Here is an 8,216-nt window from a genome sequence, read left to right on the forward strand (position 1 = left end):
AAAAGTAAAACAAGTTTATTAACTACAAACAGATAGATTTTAAGTGAACACAAGTAATGAGGCATAAAAGTCAGAATTGGTTACCAGAAAAATAAAGGTAAAACACAAGTAATGTCTAACTTAACAAATTAGGGCAAATTCAAAGCAAAGTCTCTCTGACCACGTTTCAGTAGTTTTACTGGCTGAATTTCTTTCATTCAGGATCCCTCTCCCAGTCCAGTGCTGCTTCCTTTGTTCTTCAGCTATTGTGAATGCCCTGGCCAGAAAAAAAGGGAGGAATCCTTTGGGTGTGTCTGGCCGTCTATTTTATAGTCTTCTCCCTCTTTTGAGAAGCATCTCCTACTGGGAACATGATGACCATCAGAATGTGTGGATGGGAACTTAATGCTGTTTCTTTTCTAAGATGTAGATTTTTCACCCATGTTCCCTTTGCTGCCAGTGAATAGCCACTTCGCAGGTGATGGCCCATTTGACCTTGACCTCCTTCAGTGAGGAACTGGTTTGGCTGCTCCCCAAGCTTGAAATATGTCTTAGAAACACCACACAATGGAATCTTATAACTTTACACACAATGTCGCCACACATATGTTATCAGGACCTGTGAATTATGCATAATTCACAAGGCATACTTTGTACAAAGATTATTATAACAGTGAGCACGGGGTGAATATGGGCGTACAGCCCGTCACAGTGTGGCCAGGTGGTGAACCATGAAGTGCAGGCCATGCAAAAGAATCTCAGCAATGTGCTCTCATCTTCAGTGAGCTGTCTCTTTTGTAGCCAGATGTCCCATTGACAGCACAGAGGAGGAGCTGGCTCAGCTGCAGGTGGGTAAGTTGGAGACTTGTGACAGCCTTAGGACTATCAGTAGAAGCCGGAGCAGCTCCCGCACAGTCTTAAATCAGTCAGTGATCCTCCCAAAACTCAAGAGACCCACAGCCCTGGGCTGCATGCATTGCAAGGGCTGTAGGGGGACCATGAACAAGCCATGACTTTTACACGCTGTCCCAGGAACCTGGTGCTCTTTTTGCATTTTGACAGCTAGCTCTGCAATTAATAATGCCAGGAATGTGGATGAAAAGTGGGAAAAGCACTGACATTGGGCTTCTTAGAGTCCAAAGACTGGTTCTGTCAATGGATCCATGAGCAGTGCCAACAGCGAACAGTATTTGACTTCTGTGACATAGCTACTTTTCCAACTGTCCTGGGACTTATCAGTTGTACACACATCCCTCTCTGTGCACCTGCACAGGATATGGGCACAAATCAAGGACAGGAATTCTTTCTGTTCCCTAAATATGCAGGTGTGTGCAATGACAAATGTCAGCTCTAAATTTACAGAAGTATTCATGATGCACACACACTCAGACAATCTGCCCTCTGCCAGCTGTCTGAAATGGTTTCCTTGCTGACAGAGGCATGGTAAGTACATTTTGTGGGCAGATCTGATGGAGGATTACTCTATAGCCCTCTCAAAAATGTATAAAATATTTGTTCTGTTGTATCCTACAAAACATAGCCATGAACCAGCTTTAATTGGGTGGGGGGAGGGACTCTATTGAACCTAAATATGACTGAGGGAAAAGAGACACTTATTTCACTTATGCAGATATCAGATGGACAATGAAAAGAAAAGCAGTGATTAGTGGCTCAGAATTGTGCAGGCAAGTTCTCATCAGTATTTACAGCACAGCGTAAACATGAGCTTTTCTCATCACCAAAGTAAAGTGAGCAACATGGAGAGACTACATCAGGTTTAAAAACAAATAGAAGCCCATAAAACAGCCCAAAATATAAGCCAACAAAGGAGAGCCACGACGAATTAGCAATCATCAGATACAATCAAACAGAAACAAGGACGCTCCCATATTATCCTCACCTGATTCCATGCGATTGCTTCTAAATGTACTTTTAGGGTTTGGGGTTTTGTTATGGCTCTAATCCCACAAAACAGAAACATCATCCTCCGTGATCTCTGACTAAGCACACACCAAAAGACTCTGAACTAAAGTTGTAAAAATAGATTTATTATATATTATATTATATTTATTATTATATTATTTTATTATATATTATTATAGTATATTATATATTATATTATTATTATATATTATAAATCAATATGTAGTTAGATATAATTTTGAACACTGGCTGAACATTTGTTTGTCATTGCATTTGTATTTTTGTTAATAAATGTGTCAAGATGTAAGTATAGGAATGGGAGTGGCCCCTTTATAAATAGGGTGGGGCACTTGATGGACAATGCTTTAGAAGTGGGCTGTGAGCGAGAACGTATTGTGTTGGAGGGATCTGTCAGTGTGCAGCTCCAGAGCAGGAAAGACCCAGCCTATGTGAAACTCCCTAAAATGATCATGACACTAACAATATTAAACCGATCTTTCAGGACGACAAAACATTATCATTGAGGATCTAAACACACCAAAATGGTGATGTGCTGCCGATGTTTTAACACAGGGGTTTCCCCACAAACCATTTTTCATTCAGGTGGTGATAACTGCACATGTGCCAGGGATGGGTTTGCTCTCAGAGTGGGGAGGGAAGATTTTTGGAATTTATGCCTTTTTTTTCAATTTATTTTGGAATTTATACCTTTATTATGACAAAAACACTTTATTAGAACCATAGGCAAGCTAAGAGGCAACACAGCTTGGCAGAATTTACTTTCTAAGTCCACATTTCAGGAAAAGATTTTACTTTGATCCTGAGAAATATCCAGTGATATTTATGTTTAGCCCGGTGTCCGACTGTATGGTTTGAATTGGAGGATGAGGGTGAAGACCCTGGATACCGCAAAATGCAGATGTGACTGCAGCACAAGTAGGCATACCTGTGCTAGCTTTAATCTAGCTGGCCTGGGTAATAATGGTAGTGAGGACATAACAGCATTGGCTTTGGCACGAGCCAGGTGCCCCAGTACAAGCCCAGTAGGGATTCTGTGTAAATACTCGGGTTGCTGGCTTGCACTGGGGTTCCTGCCACTGTGTCTTCACTGCTATTGTCGCCTGTAGTAGCTAGATCAAAGCTAGCATAGATATGCCTACCCAAGCTGTGATCACACCTTCATTTGTGGTGTAGACGTACCCCAAGTCAGATCCTCCTCCAGAAATATTTTTGAAAATAGTTACCCTTGGTGCAGGCTGGTTCATTCTAAAGTCAAGACAAAGTTCTTCAGAACCATTTGGAGCCCTAGAGTGGTAACTCATCTCTAGAAGCATTTATTTAGATGCATCTAGACGGGGTGATTGCTATCTGAGACAGGAAATCATACCCATTTTGCTTTCCTTTTGGCAGAGGTATTTAACAAGGGGCTCCCAGCAGCCCCTGAAAGCCCTCCAGCATTTAATTCCAGGCAAAGTAATATGTTCTGCAGCATTCCATCCCATTTATAGCTTTCTACAGACATATAGGCATCATGCTGTAGCTCAAATTATGTAGCTGAAAAAGATAATTGGTAAATCAAATAGCAGCGTAAATCACTCCAGCTCTATCCTGATCTCTCATTCCAGCAGGTATGTTATCTTGAAATATTTTATTCTCCTTTTTACTCCTTAGATTCATACAACCCAGCACCAACCTCGCTACATCACTACCTTCTCCTCAGCTCAGGAGTTGCCTCCCTGCCTGTAGCTTTAATTCCCCTGTGTATTATTCCCCCCGCTACATGACTGAAAATTTGCCTTCTTTTGATCCCTTTTCCAATGTGGTCCTCTGAGTGGTTTTCTCCCCCATGAGTTCTCTTTTAAGGGATCATGCTCACCTCAGACTTTTGGAGATCATTACATGCAGGGCTGTTAGCCCCTCAGCGTATGGAATTCCTTTTCAGGATCTCATGTGAGGATACATTCTGGACTGAATGGCTCTCTGGCTGTGAATGATCAAAGCTGTTAGTTGCTGTTTATTTCTTCACCCCTTCATTTGGCTCCTGGGAGGATGTTTCAGCAGATTTTCTAGAGACAGAAAAAACCAATATCCTATTAAACTAATGACCCTCGGTTGTATTGTCTACAAATGAATGCAGGCACAGACAATTGCCCAGTTTTCTACTATGGTTCTTTGCCCAACAATCTTCTATATGTTTCCTAATACAAAATATGTGTGCATAATATAATGAAGGATTGTGGTTACCTCCTTTACTGATAATTATTGTGCTCAAGCTATGACACTCCACTAACTGCTTTCTGATTATTAAGGGTATAATCAAAGTCCATGTCCTGATTTTCTGGTATAGGACTTTGGTTGCCCTCCATCTATTCTTCTCATTCAATATTTCTCAGGAATTTCCTGTGAAGGACATAAAATCTTTTTTTTGTTTTTGTTTTTGTTTTACAAAACCAAAATTTGGAGCCAATTTTGACCTGACAACATATCATTAGTAAATCAAGTTTTCTATTCAGAATCCACCTCTTCCATTAGGCAAAACTTTATTGCAGTTCTGGTCAGATCTTGCTTGATCTGCATGTGCTATGCTCATCATATTAGCCACATGAAATCATTGTATATTTGGTACTGTACGATTATTAATCACCCTGATCCCCAAACTAAGGCTTATTAGGTTGTATTTGCAGGAGTTTCAGTAGGAATAGTTCCTGAAGGGATGTCTTAACTGTTCACTGAGCTCTGGCATACTTCATTGAACATCCTTTTATTTTTCTTTATGTCTTTGTAGTCCTGCATTTATCATTATTTAATTTTTACATCCAGAGGCCTCAGTTATGTATTTTCCGTATTGCCTCAGACAGACTGGGTTGGTCTCCAAATGACAAATATGCATTTTTCTTTTTATAGAAGGAGGTACATGAGTACAGTTTTTTAGCCCTCAGAGTTTGGCTTCAGTCCTATGACAGCCATTTCTCCATGGCTATATGGACAGATGGCCCCCTCTTTTAACATCAGTGTTGGCCATCTGCGGAGGGGTAGCAAATGTCTGGGCCCTTCCAGTTTGCCTTCTCATTGGAGGAGAAGTCAGTGATGCAAAGTCTGGGGATAGTGTAAGTGTAAGATGTTTTATTTACACACGTACACCAGCCCTGAAATGAGATGATCAAACAACATGCCGACAATCCTTTCTTCCAAGAATCTCAGCCCAGTTCCAATGCCCGGTTCCCAGGGAGAAACTCTTGCCTCAAGAATGCACTCTAATCAGAGACCAAGTAAGAGAACAAACCCTCCTGCTGTTCTCACAGCACCATCTCTCCTGAAAGTTGCCTCTGCACAAGACTTTGCCTAATCCAAAGCTAACAACACCAGGACATCTCTTCCCAAGAGTCAAAACATGATGGCATGCTAAGAAAAACAATTTGGAAGACTGTGTGTTACAGCACCACCTGGTGGTGCCTATTATAGTTTTGAAAGTATATTATTTAGTATATTTCAGCATTGCCTCTAACTGCAAACAATTAGATCCTCCATCTTTTGTCTTTTATGTAGCAATTATAATCACTCAGTGAATACTCCAGATAAACACTGGTATGTTTTCAAGCTCCACATTTACTGTTCTTTTGGCTTTTCAATAGCTGGTTGTCTTGGTACACAGAATTCACCTACAGTTCATAATGCACCAAGATTCATAGATTATTTAAATATGTTACCTGAAGAATGTGGCCTCAGCCAGAGTGAGTTCAGTCTGCTTGCAGGGACCGGGGAAGCAAGAGGTGTTCCTATCTGGCTGCAGGAGCTGAAAGGCTAGACAGAGTATCTGCTAGCAAGGCTGGCTGCAGGAGCTGCAAGGGACTTATCAGGTAGTTGCTGGGAATGACTCAGCAGGGAGTTGCGGTCAGTGAGTCCAAGACGGGTGGGTCAGCAGGAAGGCTGGGGTCACTGGGGACTCAAATAGAGGCAAGTAGTTCCCAGGGAAGAAGCCCTCAGGGCACTGCTCAGTTCCAGAGAAGGAGCCTTGCAACTTGGCCAGACCAAGCAAAGGTACCATGCTAGGCCCCGTTGGATTTTTTTAAAGACTGAGCCCAGGTAAGACTGCAGGACATTTTAGATTGTTTGGCTGGCACATGTACAGAGTGTGACTTGGCCAGAGGGCTGAGTCACTGGAGACCAGCCTGACAAGCGCAGCAGTTGGCATGGGGCACCATGAGCAAAGGAAAATGAGAAAAACTGCAGGCACACACACACACTTGACCAGCAGGCGCTCACGAGAGGTGAGTGCACCCCATTACACCAGGGCAACCTGATTATCCTTTACAAAAAATTGGAATGGAAAGAGTATTATCTTTACCATCTGATAAGACTATGTCATCTATTTTTTCTCCAAACAGAACAGAAATATTTATTGAACATTTTTGCCTTTTCTGTATTACTGTTAATAGTTCTATCATTTCCATCTGTTAATAGAACAATACCATAGCCAGGATTCTTTTTGTTTTCTAATAGATTTTAAAAACCTCCTTATTTCCCTTAAATCTGCTGGCCATAGATTTCTCCTTGTATCTCTTTCCTTCCCTTATCAGTTTCCACAATTTCTAACTTCTGGTTTACATATCAGCTACCACTTTCTTCCCTTTGCTTATATATACATATTCTTAAGTGATTCTCAATGATCATTCACAGTTTTCTGATTAAATTCTTCCTCTCAGATGAAGCCTTGGACAGCACTGATCACACTGCATTGATGAATACATTTTGTAGGAATGAATGGTTCATTTTATTCATATACTTAGCGTATTGTGATGGGCATTAATTCCTTGTCACCGAAGTCTGTTATCTTCAGAAGTCACATCATCCCAGCCTTATTCCTCCTCTTTAAAATATCTACATGAAACTACTAAGAGAGATGAGATGTCACAGACTTACCTGCCACAAAAGTACATCTCCCCCGAGGATAACCCAATGCCAAGAAGACATCAGCAGTTGGATGAAAGGTGGCTGGCCAGTAAACACACAAAAAGAAATGGGTAGGAGAGGAAAATCATTTTGAAGAACTTGTCAATACTCCTACCTTACAATCTCAGCATTCATGACCAACTTAAAGATTTCAGCTGCTCTTCAAGGGTAGCTGCAAGTATAGTTGAGCATATTGCCGTAATCCAGCCTGGATGAGACAAAGACATGGATAGCCATGGTGATGTGCACATCAGTTAGTACTGTTGACTGACATAAAGCTTTCTTCAGAGGGATGAGAAAGTGGCATCCACTACTTTCCCAGCCTTTGCTGACCAGGGAGTGAAACTAGCATTGAGAAGCAAACTAGAGTCCCCTGCATGGCAGTGCAGAACACCAGCATTAAGCCAATTACAAGTCCTTTTTTGAAGTCTGAGCTTCAGCTGTTTACCGTGAAATATAAGTATTCACCGCTATGTTTCTGGGAATAGTGAAATCTGTACAAGAAAGCACTTTTGTCAGCTATATTTAGCTTTCTTGTGAGACTTCATTATGCATTGCACTGTGTGATACATGTCGCATGGAAACAACAGAGTAAAACACCATGCATGCTTTATGGAATCACATCCCTGGAAAATATGGAGTAAACAGCAAGTGTTATGACCAGTGTTAAGTTTCACCAAAAGCATGATTCAGCTGTGTGCAGGTGATCTAGCCAAAACTACTATTGTTTTGGTAAATACTCTAGTAAAACATGTAATAAAGTATAAAAACAAGGTCATTACTCATTTATTGCAGACATTTTTCATATAGAAAAGTGAATGAAAGATTATGAGCATGGTTTAAGCATTATTGTTGATTCATGCCAAATTAGGTTTTTAATCCAGGTATAAGGCTATTATTATTAAAGCAAAACATTCTTCCTCTCAGGTACAATACTGCTTTGTCTAACTTCAAATTATGCCTTGTACATACCAAATGACCAGTCAAATTTGTGCACCTCTGTTTTAACAGCCTCTCTTGGCACCATTCACTGTTTTTTGAGTAGTGGGTTAATATACTTTGATTGGAATGGAAGAAAAATATATACTCTATAGTATTGTGGTCTACGGCATGGTATTTTGAATACAATGAAAGTGTTGTATAATGATACCAGGCAGTGCTGTCATGAAATGCCACTCAGGTGTTGGGCCTTGAATGTATCGATTTCCTCTCTGAAAACAAAGGGAAAAATGTTTAACTGGAATATGTAAAAACACTCTTCCCCACCATTTACTTTTTGAGTTCACCATCAGCTATTTATAGGATGGATATCAGCAGTTGGCCCTATCATGCTTGCTATCATCAAGCTGAAGAAACTGAAACTT

At 40.8% G+C, this 8,216-nt stretch overlaps 1 long non-coding RNA gene across 1 annotated transcript; it reads right to left on the reverse strand.

Annotated features, from left to right (window-relative positions):
* Positions 1-238: 238 nt before the first annotated feature.
* On the reverse strand, positions 239-7,155 carry LOC141983810 (uncharacterized). Its single transcript, XR_012638519.1, has 3 exons — positions 6,968-7,155; positions 3,779-3,968; positions 239-821 (listed from the first exon to the last, which is right to left on the reverse strand). It is a non-coding gene; the product is annotated as an uncharacterized LOC141983810 (long non-coding RNA).
* Positions 7,156-8,216: the final 1,061 nt, after the last annotated feature.

The sequence above is a fragment of the Natator depressus genome, chromosome 3 (assembly GCF_965152275.1).
Source record: "Natator depressus isolate rNatDep1 chromosome 3, rNatDep2.hap1, whole genome shotgun sequence".
In the NCBI taxonomy this organism is placed as follows: Eukaryota; Metazoa; Chordata; order Testudines; family Cheloniidae; genus Natator; species Natator depressus.